Below are 12,244 nucleotides of genomic sequence, written 5' to 3' on the forward strand. Positions count from 1 at the left end.
TGACAGAGCTCGGAAGGGAAGGAGCGCCATTTGGAATGCAGCCTTAAATGGATTGGTCTGCAGGCGTCACGTTGCATTTGCAGAGCCCCTGATGTACCCAAACAGTACAAACCCCCCACAAGTGACCCCATATTGGAAACTAAACCTCCCAAGGAACTTATCTAGATGTGTTGTGAGAACTTTGAACCCCCAAGTGTTTCACTACAGTTTATAACGCAGAGCCGTGAAAATAAAACATCTTTTTTTTCCCACAAAAATGATTTTTAGCCCCCCAAATTTTTATTTTCCTAAGGATAACAAGAGAACTTGGACCCCAGAAGTTGTTGTTCAATTTGTCCCGAGTACGCTGATAACACATATGTTGGGGTAAACCCCTTTTTGGGCGCACGGGAGAGCTCGGAAGGGAAGGAGCACTGTTTTACTTTTTCAACGCAGAATTGGCTGGAATTGAGATTGGACGCCATGTCGCGCTTGGAGAGCCCCTGATGTGCCTGGACAGTGGAAACTCCCCAATTCTACCTGAAACCCTAACCCAAACACACCCCTAACCCTAATCCCAACGGTAACCCTAACCACACCCCTAGCCCTGACACACCCATAATTCTAATCCCAACCCTAATCCAAACGTAAATGTAATCCAAACCCTAACCCTAACTTTACCTCCAACCCTAGCCCTAACCCTAACCCTACCCCTAACCCTAACCCTAAACGTGACTGAAATACGTGTCACTAAAATACGTGGCACTGAAATACGTGGCACTGAAATACGTGGCACTGAAATACGTGGCACTGAAATACGTGGCACTGAAATACGTGATACGTGGCACTTAAATACGTGGCACTGAAACACGTGGCACTGAAATACGTGATACGTGGCACTGAAATACGTGGCACTGAAATACGTGGCACTGAAATACGTGGCACTGAAATACGTGGCACTGAAATACGTGATACGTGGCACTTAAATACGTGGCACTGAAATACGTGATACGTGGCACTGAAATACGTGGCACTGAAATACGTGGCACTGAAATACGTGGCACTGAAATACGTGATACGTGGCACTTAAATACGTGGCACTGAAACACGTGGCACTGAAATACGTGATACGTGGCACTTAAATACGTGGCACTGAAATACGTGATACGTGGCACTGAAATACGTGGCACTGAAATACGTGGCACTGAAATACGTGATACGTGGCACTTAAATACGTGACACTGAAACATGTGGCACTGAAATACGTGATACGTGGCACTGAAATACGTGGCACTGAAATACGTGGCACTGAAATACGTGATACGTGGCACTTAAATACGTGGCACTGAAACACGTGGCACTGAAATACGTGATACGTGGCACTGAAATACGTGGCACTGAAATACGTGGCACTGAAATACGTGGCACTTAAATACGTGGCACTTAAATACGTGGCACTGAAATATGTGATACGTGGCACTGAAATACGTGGCACTGAAATACGTGGCACTGAAATACGTGGCACTGAAATACGTGGCACTGAAATACGTGGCACTGAAATACGTGGCACTGAAATATGTGGCACTGAAATACGTGATACGTGGCACTGAAATACGTGGCACTGAAACACGTGGCACTGAAATACGTGATACGTGGCACTGAAATACGTGGCACTGAAATACGTGGCACTGAAATACGTGGCACTGAAATACGTGGCACTGAAATACGTGGCACTATGACTGTCAGAAAATGTTCATTAAACGGTTAGGGATGAGTTTAGGGGTAGGGTTAGGGTTTGGATCCCTTTATCACCTTGATGGTGGTGGGTGGCTTTTCAGTGTGTTTTCTGTTTTTTTTCGATAAAAATGCATGCGTTTTTAACGCAAACAAACGCATGTGCTTAAAAACGCAAGAAAATACTGCAGGTTGTATTTCTGAAAATGAACGCATGCAGAAAAAAACCGCATGCCTTTGAAAACGCGACCAAACACGTACAAAAAAAACGCATGCGTTTTCAATGTCAAATATAGGGAAAAAACGCATGCATTTTTTTGTGCAAAAAACGCTGCAGACAAAAACGCAAGTGTGAAACCAGCGACGCTTTTTATAGCAAAAAAGTTTTTGCGTCTCCACATTTTGAGACCTATAATTTTTCCACATTTTGCTCCACAGAGTCATGTGAGGTCTTGTTTTTTGCGGGACGAGTTGACGTTTTTATTGGTAACATTTTCGGACACGTGACCATTTTTGATCGCTTTTTATTCCGATTTTTGTGAGGCAGAATGACCAAAAACCTGCTATTCATGAATTTCTTTTGGGAGAGGCGTTTATACCGTTCCGCGTTTGGTAAAATTGATAAAGCAGTTTTATTCGTCGGGTCAGTACGATTACAGCGATATCTCATTTATATCATTTTTTTATGTTTTGGCGCTTTTATACGATAAAAACTAAAATATAGAAAAAATAATTATTTTGGTATCGCTTTATTCTCAGGACTATAACTTTTTTATTTTTTTGCTGATGATGCTGTATGGCGGCTTGTTTTTTGCGGGACAAGATGACGTTTTCAGCGGTACCATGGATATTTATATCAGTCTTTTTGATCGTGTGTTATTCCACTTTTTGTTCGGCGGTATGGTAATAAAGCGTTGTTTTTTGCCTCGTTTTTTTTTTCTTTTTCTTACGGTGTTTACTGAAGGGGTTAACTAGTGGGGCAGTTTTATAGGTTGGGTCGTTATGGACGCGGCGATACTAAATATGTGTACTTTTATTGTTTTGTTTTTTTTATTTAGATAAAGAAATGTATTTATGGGAATAATATATTTTTTTTTATTATTATTTATTTAGGAATTTTTTTTTTTTTTTTTTTACACATGTGGAAAAAATTTTTTTTTACTTTTTTACTTTGTCCCAGGGGGGGACATCACAGATCATTGATCTGGCAGTGTGCACAGCACTCTGCCAGATCGACGATCTGCTGTGCAGGGCTGCAGGCTTTCCAAGTGTCTGCTCTGAGCAGGCGCTCAGTAAGCCACCTCCTTCCCTGCAGGACCCGGATGCCGCGGCCATCTTGGATCCGGGACCTGCGGCGAGGAGGGAGGTAGGAGACCCTCAGAGCAACGCGATCACATCGCGTTGCTCCGGGGGTCTCAGGGAAGCCCGCAGGGAGCCCCCTCCCTGCGCGATGCTTCCCTATACCGCCGGTACACTGCGATCATGTTTGATCGCGGTGTGCCGGGGGTTAATGTGCCGGGGGCGGTCCGTGACCGCTCCTGGCACATAGTGCCGGATGTCAGCTGCGATATGCAGCTGACACCCGGCCGCGATCGGCCGCGCTCCCCCCGTGAGCGCCGCTGATCGATGATGACGTACTATCCCGTCGGCGGTCATACGGGCCCACCCCACCTCGACGGGATAGTACGTCTGATGTCAGGAAGGGGTTAAACATAAAAGTGTGGGTCAATTATTATTCAACCACTAGGTTTAATATTTTGTGGAATAACCTTTGTTTGCAATTACAGCTAATAATCGTCTTTTATAAGACCTGATCAGGCCGGCACAGGTCTCTGGAGTTATCTTGGCCCACTCCTCCATGCAGATCTTCTCCAAGTTATCTAGGTTCTTTGGGTGTCTCATGTGGACTTTAATCTTGAGCTCCTTCCACAAGTTTTCAATTGTGTTAAGGTCAGGAGACTGACTAGGCCACTGCAACACCTTGATTTTTTGCCTCTTGAACCAGGCCTTGGTTTTCTTGGCTGTGTGCTTTGGGTCGTTGTCTTGTTGGAAGATGAAATGACGACCCATCTTAAGATCCTTGATGGAGGAGCGGAGGTTCTTGGCCAAAATCTCCAGGTAGGCCGTGCTATCCATCTTCCCATGGATGTGGACCAGATGGCCAGGCCCCTTGGCTGAGAAACAGCCCACAGCATGATGCTGCCACCACCATGCTTGACTGTAGGGATGGTATTCTTGGGGTCGTATGCAATGCCATCCAGTCTCCAAACGTCACGTGTGTGGTTGGCACCAAAGATCTCGATCTTGGTCTCATCAGACCAGAGAACCTTGAACCAGTCAGTCTCAGAGTCCTCCAAGTGATCATGAGCAAACTGTAGATGAGCCTTGACATGACGCTTTGAAAGTAAAGGTACCTTACGGGCTCGTCTGGAACGGAGACCATTGCAGTGGAGTACGTTACTTATGGTATTGACTGAAACCAATGTCCCCACTGCCATGAGATCTTCCCGGAGCTCCTTCCTTGTTGTCCTTGGGTTAGCCTTGACTCTTCGGACAAGCCTGGCCTCGGCACGGGAGGAAACTTTCAAAGGCTGTGCAGGCCGTGGAAGGCTAACAGTAGTTCCATAAGCCTTCCACTTCCGGATGATGCTCCCAACAGTGGAGACAGGTAGGCCCAACTCCTTGGAAAGGGTTTTGCACCCCTTGCCAGCCTTGTGACCCTCCACGATCTTGTCTCTGATGGCCTTGGAATGCCCCTTTGTCTTTCCCATGTTGACCATGTTTGAGTGCTGTTCACAAGTTTGGGGAGGGTCTTAAATAGTCAGAAAAGGCTGGAAAAAGAGATAATTAATCCAAACATGTGAAGCTCATTGTTCTTTGTGCCTGAACTACTTTTTAATACTTTAGGGGAACCAAACAGAATTCTGGTGGGTTGAGGGGTTGAATAATAAATGACCGTCTGAAAAGACTTTTCACAATTTAAAAAATAAATAAACAAAGAAATAACATTATTTTTTGCTGCAGTGCATTTCACACTTCCAGGCTGATCTACAGTCCAAATGTCACAATGCCAAGTTAATTCCAAATGTGTAAACCTGCTAAATCTGCAGGGGGTTGAATACTACTTGTAGGCACTGTAAGTACTTGTAGGAGAAAGTTTTTGTAGCTGGAGGCCAATTTTTTGTACTGTACCAGTTTGTTGTTGTATGTTTGGAACAGAAGGTTGAAGCTCAGCTTTATTCAGTTGAGGACAACACCAGGCAGGGGCAGACACCTTTAGTAGGCCGGAACAGCCAATTTCATTTTTAAAAATGGTAATTTGGAACAGAAGGTTGAAGCTCAGCTTTATTCAGTTGAGGACAACACCAGGCAGGGGCAGACACCTTTAGTAGGCCGGAACAGCCAATTTCATTTTTAAAAATGGTAATTTGGAACAGAAGGTTGAAGCTCAGCTTTATTCAGTTGCAGCTTCTTGGCAATAATGTAAAGAAGACGCGACAGGACAACACTCGGTGGATGCCATATCTGTGTTTTCAATGGAAAAAAACCTTTCAGTTAAGTACTTGTAGGAGAAAGTTTTTGTAGCTGGAGGCCAATTTTTTGTACTGTACCAGTTTGTTGTTGTATGTTTGGAACAGAAGGTTGAAGCTCAGCTTTATTCAGTTGAGGACAACACCAGGCAGGGGCAGACACCTTTAGTAGGCCGGAACAGCCAATTTCATTTTTAAAAATGGTAATTTGGAACAGAAGGTTGAAGCTCAGCTTTATTCAGTTGAGGACAACACCAGGCAGTGGCAGACACCTTTAGTAGGCCGGAACAGCCAATTTCATTTTTAAAAATGGTAATTTGGCACAGAAGGTTGAAGCTCAGCTTTATTCAGTTGAGGACAACACCAGGCAGGGGCAGACACCTTTAGTAGGCCGGAACAGCCAATTTCATTTTTAAAAATGGTAATTTGGAACAGAAGGTTGAAGCACAGCTTTATTCAGTTGAGGACAACACCAGGCAGGGGCAGACACCTTTAGTAGGCCGGAACAGCCGATTTCATTTTTAAAAATGGTAATTTGGAACAGAAGGTTGAAGCTCAGCTTTATTCAGTTGCAGCTTCTTGGCAATAATGTAAAGAAGACGCGACAGGACAACACTCGGTGGATGCCATATCTGTGTTTTCAATGGAAAAAAACCTTTCAGTTAAGTACTTGTAGGAGAAAGTTTTTGTAGCTGGAGGCCAATTTTTTGTACTGTACCAGTTTGTTGATGTATGTTTGGAACAGAAGGTTGAAGCTCAGCTTTATTCAGTTGAGGACAACACCAGGCAGGGGCAGACACCTTTAGTAGGCCGGAACAGCCAATTTCATTTTTAAAAATGGTAATTTGGAACAGAAGGTTGAAGCTCAGCTTTATTCAGTTGAGGACAACACCAGGCAGGGGCAGACACCTTTAGTAGGCCGGAACAGCCAATTTCATTTTTAAAAATGGTAATTTGGAACAGAAGGTTGAAGCTCAGCTTTATTCAGTTGAGGACAACACCAGGCAGGGGCAGACACCTTTAGTAGGCTGGAACAGCCAATTTCATTTTTAAAAATGGTAATTTGGAACAGAAGGTTGAAGCATAGCTTTATTCAGTTGAGGACAACACCAGGCAGGGGCAGACACCTTTAGTAGGCCGGAACAGCCAATTTCATTTTTAAAAATGGTAATTTGGAACAGAAGGTTGAAGCTCAGCTTTATTCAGTTGAGGACAACACCAGGCAGTGGCAGACACCTTTAGTAGGCCGGAACAGCCAATTTCATTTTTAAAAATGGTAATTTGGAACAGAAGGTTGAAGCTCAGCTTTATTCAGTTGCAGCTTCTTGGCAATAATGTAAAGAAGACGCGACAGGACAACACTCGGTGGATGCCATATCTGTGTTTTCAATGGAAAAAAACCTTTCAGTTAAGTACTTGTAGGAGAAAGTTTTTGTAGCTGGAGGCCAATTTTTTGTACTGTACCAGTTTGTTGATGTATGTTTGGAACAGAAGGTTGAAGCTCAGCTTTATTCAGTTGAGGACAACACCAGGCAGGGGCAGACACCTTTAGTAGGCCGGAACAGCCAATTTCATTTTTAAAAATGGTAATTTGGAACAGAAGGTTGAAGCTCAGCTTTATTCAGTTGAGGACAACACCAGGCAGGGGCAGACACCTTTAGTAGGCCGGAACAGCCAATTTCATTTTTAAAAATGGTAATTTGGAACAGAAGGTTGAAGCTCAGCTTTATTCAGTTGAGGACAACACCAGGCAGGGGCAGACACCTTTAGTAGGCTGGAACAGCCAATTTCATTTTTAAAAATGGTAATTTGGAACAGAAGGTTGAAGCATAGCTTTATTCAGTTGAGGACAACACCAGGCAGGGGCAGACACCTTTAGTAGGCCGGAACAGCCAATTTCATTTTTAAAAATGGTAATTTGGAACAGAAGGTTGAAGCTCAGCTTTATTCAGTTGAGGACAACACCAGGCAGTGGCAGACACCTTTAGTAGGCCGGAACAGCCAATTTCATTTTTAAAAATGGTAATTTGGCACAGAAGGTTGAAGCTCAGCTTTATTCAGTTGAGGACAACACCAGGCAGGGGCAGACACCTTTAGTAGGCCGGAACAGCCAATTTCATTTTTAAAAATGGTAATTTGGAACAGAAGGTTGAAGCTCAGCTTTATTCAGTTGCAGCTTCTTGGCAATAATGTAAAGAAGACGCGACAGGACAACACTCGGTGGATGCCATATCTGTGTTTTCAATGGAAAAAAACCTTTCAGTTAAGTACTTGTAGGAGAAAGTTTTTGTAGCTGGAGGCCAATTTTTTGTACTGTACCAGTTTGTTGTTGTATGTTTGGAACAGAAGGTTGAAGCTCAGCTTTATTCAGTTGAGGACAACACCAGGCAGGGGCAGACACCTTTAGTAGGCCGGAACAGCCAATTTCATTTTTAAAAATGGTAATTTGGAACAGAAGGTTGAAGCTCAGCTTTATTCAGTTGAGGACAACACCAGGCAGGGGCAGACACCTTTAGTAGGCCGGAACAGCTAATTTCATTTTTAAAAATGGTAATTTGGAACAGAAGGTTGAAGCTCAGCTTTATTCAGTTGCAGCTTCTTGGCAATAATGTAAAGAAGACGCGACAGGACAACACTCGGTGGATGCCATATCTGTGTTTTCAATGGAAAAAAACCTTTCAGTTAAGTACTTGTAGGAGAAAGTTTTTGTAGCTGGAGGCCAATTTTTTGTACTGTACCAGTTTGTTGTTGTATGTTTGGAACAGAAGGTTGAAGCTCAGCTTTATTCAGTTGAGGACAACACCAGGCAGGGGCAGACACCTTTAGTAGGCCGGAACAGCCAATTTCATTTTTAAAAATGGTAATTTGGAACAGAAGGTTGAAGCTCAGCTTTATTCAGTTGAGGACAACACCAGGCAGGGGCAGACACCTTTAGTAGGCCGGAACAGCCAATTTCATTTTTAAAAATGGTAATTTGGAACAGAAGGTTGAAGCTCAGCTTTATTCAGTTGCAGCTTCTTGGCAATAATGTAAAGAAGACGCGACAGGACAACACTCGGTGGATGCCATATCTGTGTTTTCAATGGAAAAAAACCTTTCAGTTAAGTACTTGTAGGAGAAAGTTTTTGTAGCTGGAGGCCAATTTTTTGTACTGTACCAGTTTGTTGTTGTATGTTTGGAACAGAAGGTTGAAGCTCAGCTTTATTCAGTTGAGGACAACACCAGGCAGGGGCAGACACCTTTAGTAGGCCGGAACAGCCAATTTCATTTTTAAAAATGGTAATTTGGAACAGAAGGTTGAAGCTCAGCTTTATTCAGTTGAGGACAACACCAGGCAGGGGCAGACACCTTTAGTAGGCCGGAACAGCCAATTTCATTTTTAAAAATGGTAATTTGGAACAGAAGGTTGAAGCTCAGCTTTATTCAGTTGCAGCTTCTTGGCAATAATGTAAAGAAGACGCGACAGGACAACACTCGGTGGATGCCATATCTGTGTTTTCAATGGAAAAAAACCTTTCCGTTAAGTACTTGTAGGAGAAAGTTTTTGTAGCTGGAGGCCAATTTTTTGTACTGTACCAGTTTGTTGTTGTATGTTTGGAACAGAAGGTTGAAGCTCAGCTTTATTCAGTTGAGGACAACACCAGGCAGGGGCAGACACCTTTAGTAGGCCGGAACAGCCAATTTCATTTTTAAAAATGGTAATTTGGAACAGAAGGTTGAAGCTCAGCTTTATTCAGTTGAGGACAACACCAGGCAGGGGCAGACACCTTTAGTAGGCCGGAACAGCCAATTTCATTTTTAAAAATGGTAATTTGGAACAGAAGGTTGAAGCTCAGCTTTATTCAGTTGCAGCTTCTTGGCAATAATGTAAAGAAGACGCGACAGGACAACACTCGGTGGATGCCATATCTGTGTTTTCAATGGAAAAAAACCTTTCAGTTAAGTACTTGTAGGAGAAAGTTTTTGTAGCTGGAGGCCAATTTTTTGTACTGTACCAGTTTGTTGTTGTATGTTTGGAACAGAAGGTTGAAGCTCAGCTTTATTCAGTTGAGGACAACACCAGGCAGGGGCAGACACCTTTAGTAGGCCGGAACAGCCAATTTCATTTTTAAAAATGGTAATTTGGAACAGAAGGTTGAAGCTCAGCTTTATTCAGTTGAGGACAACACCAGGCAGGGGCAGACACCTTTAGTAGGCCGGAACAGCCAATTTCATTTTTAAAAATGGTAATTTGGAACAGAAGGTTGAAGCTCAGCTTTATTCAGTTGCAGCTTCTTGGCAATAATGTAAAGAAGACGCGACAGGACAACACTCGGTGGATGCCATATCTGTGTTTTCAATGGAAAAAAACCTTTCAGTTAAGTACTTGTAGGAGAAAGTTTTTGTAGCTGGAGGCCAATTTTTTGTACTGTACCAGTTTGTTGTTGTATGTTTGGAACAGAAGGCTGAAGCTCAGCTTTATTCAGTTGAGGACAACACCAGGCAGGGGCAGACACCTTTAGTAGGCCGGAACAGCCAATTTCATTTTTAAAAATGGTAATTTGGAACAGAAGGTTGAAGCTCAGCTTTATTCAGTTGAGGACAACACCAGGCAGGGGCAGACACCTTTAGTAGGCCGGAACAGCCAATTTCATTTTTAAAAATGGTAATTTGGAACAGAAGGTTGAAGCTCAGCTTTATTCAGTTGCAGCTTCTTGGCAATAATGTAAAGAAGACGCGACAGGACAACACTCGGTGGATGCCATATCTGTGTTTTCAATGGAAAAAAACCTTTCAGTTAAGTACTTGTAGGAGAAAGTTTTTGTAGCTGGAGGCCAATTTTTTGTACTGTACCAGTTTGTTGTTGTATGTTTGGAACAGAAGGTTGAAGCTCAGCTTTATTCAGTTGAGGACAACACCAGGCAGGGGCAGACACCTTTAGTAGGCCGGAACAGCCAATTTCATTTTTAAAAATGGTAATTTGGAACAGAAGGTTGAAGCTCAGCTTTATTCAGTTGAGTACAACACCAGGCAGGGGCAGACACCTTTAGTAGGCCGGAACAGCCAATTTCATTTTTAAAAATGGTAATTTGGAACAGAAGGTTGAAGCTCAGCTTTATTCAGTTGAGGACAACACCAGGCAGGGGCAGACACCTTTAGTAGGCTGGAACAGCCAATTTCATTTTTAAAAATGGTAATTTGGAACAGAAGGTTGAAGCATAGCTTTATTCAGTTGAGGACAACACCAGGCAGGGGCAGACACCTTTAGTAGGCCGGAACAGCTAATTTCATTTTTAAAAATGGTAATTTGGAACAGAAGGTTGAAGCTCAGCTTTATTCAGTTGCAGCTTCTTGGCAATAATGTAAAGAAGACGCGACAGGACAACACTCGGTGGATGCCATATCTGTGTTTTCAATGGAAAAAAACCTTTCAGTTAAGTACTTGTAGGAGAAAGTTTTTGTAGCTGGAGGCCAATTTTTTGTACTGTACCAGTTTGTTGTTGTATGTTTGGAACAGAAGGTTGAAGCTCAGCTTTATTCAGTTGAGGACAACACCAGGCAGGGGCAGACACCTTTAGTAGGCCGGAACAGCCAATTTCATTTTTAAAAATGGTAATTTGGAACAGAAGGTTGAAGCTCAGCTTTATTCAGTTGAGGACAACACCAGGCAGGGGCAGACACCTTTAGTAGGCCGGAACAGCCAATTTCATTTTTAAAAATGGTAATTTGGAACAGAAGGTTGAAGCTCAGCTTTATTCAGTTGCAGCTTCTTGGCAATAATGTAAAGAAGACGCGACAGGACAACACTCGGTGGATGCCATATCTGTGTTTTCAATGGAAAAAAACCTTTCAGTTAAGTACTTGTAGGAGAAAGTTTTTGTAGCTGGAGGCCAATTTTTTGTACTGTACCAGTTTGTTGTTGTATGTTTGGAACAGAAGGTTGAAGCTCAGCTTTATTCAGTTGAGGACAACACCAGGCAGGGGCAGACACCTTTAGTAGGCCGGAACAGCCAATTTCATTTTTAAAAATGGTAATTTGGAACAGAAGGTTGAAGCTCAGCTTTATTCAGTTGAGGACAACACCAGGCAGGGGCAGACACCTTTAGTAGGCCGGAACAGCCAATTTCATTTTTAAAAATGATAATTTGGAACAGAAGGTTGAAGCTCAGCTTTATTCAGTTGCAGCTTCTTGGCAATAATGTAAAGAAGACGCGACAGGACAACACTCGGTGGATGCCATATCTGTGTTTTCAATGGAAAAAAACCTTTCAGTTAAGTACTTGTAGGAGAAAGTTTTTGTAGCTGGAGGCCAATTTTTTGTACTGTACCAGTTTGTTGTTGTATGTTTGGAACAGAAGGTTGAAGCTCAGCTTTATTCAGTTGAGGACAACACCAGGCAGGGGCAGACACCTTTAGTAGGCCGGAACAGCCAATTTCATTTTTAAAAATGGTAATTTGGAACAGAAGGTTGAAGCTCAGCTTTATTCAGTTGAGGACAACACCAGGCAGGGGCAGACACCTTTAGTAGGCCGGAACAGCCAATTTCATTTTTAAAAATGGTAATTTGGAACAGAAGGTTGAAGCTCAGCTTTATTCAGTTGCAGCTTCTTGGCAATAATGTAAAGAAGACGCGACAGGACAACACTCGGTGGATGCCATATCTGTGTTTTCAATGGAAAAAAACCTTTCAGTTAAGTACTTGTAGGAGAAAGTTTTTGTAGCTGGAGGCCAATTTTTTGTACTGTACCAGTTTGTTGTTGTATGTTTGGAACAGAAGGTTGAAGCTCAGCTTTATTCAGTTGAGGACAACACCAGGCAGGGGCAGACACCTTTAGTAGGCCGGAACAGCCAATTTCATTTTTAAAAATGGTAATTTGGAACAGAAGGTTGAAGCTCAGCTTTATTCAGTTGAGGACAACACCAGGCAGGGGCAGACACCTTTAGTAGGCCGGAACAGCCAATTTCATTTTTAAAAATGGTAATTTGGAACAGAAGGTTGAAGCTCAGCTTTATTCAGTTGC

Source organism: Ranitomeya variabilis, chromosome 6, assembly GCF_051348905.1.
Source record: "Ranitomeya variabilis isolate aRanVar5 chromosome 6, aRanVar5.hap1, whole genome shotgun sequence".
Classification (NCBI taxonomy): domain Eukaryota; kingdom Metazoa; phylum Chordata; class Amphibia; order Anura; family Dendrobatidae; genus Ranitomeya; species Ranitomeya variabilis.